At 40.2% G+C, this 214-nt stretch overlaps 1 protein-coding gene across 5 annotated transcripts in view; it reads right to left on the reverse strand.

The window, feature by feature from the left end:
* The window catches only part of CSMD2 (CUB and Sushi multiple domains 2), a 338,283-nt gene that overhangs the window by 5,300 nt on the left and 332,769 nt on the right, over positions 1 to 214 (reverse strand). The gene's annotated exons all lie outside the window — the stretch shown is intronic.

Raw genomic sequence — 214 nt, forward strand, 5'->3', positions numbered from 1 at the left:
GGCCTAAAGGGGGGATTTTAAGTCCAGCTCAGATTTCTCTCAAATCCTGGAATTTCTTTAAAATTTTGGAATTATTGCCCCCAATCTCCCAAACTCTCTTTGTTAGTGTCCCATCTCATGAATTAAACAAGTCCTAAAGTGAGGGGGATTTTAAGCCAACCTCAGATTTCTCTCAAATCCCTGAATTTCTTTCACCTTTTGGAATTTCTGCCCC

This window comes from Corvus kubaryi, unplaced genomic scaffold, assembly GCF_017639235.1.
Source record: "Corvus kubaryi isolate FWS band 111438036 unplaced genomic scaffold, C.kubaryi_AGA036_p1.0 split3-37304, whole genome shotgun sequence".
Classification (NCBI taxonomy): domain Eukaryota; kingdom Metazoa; phylum Chordata; class Aves; order Passeriformes; family Corvidae; genus Corvus; species Corvus kubaryi.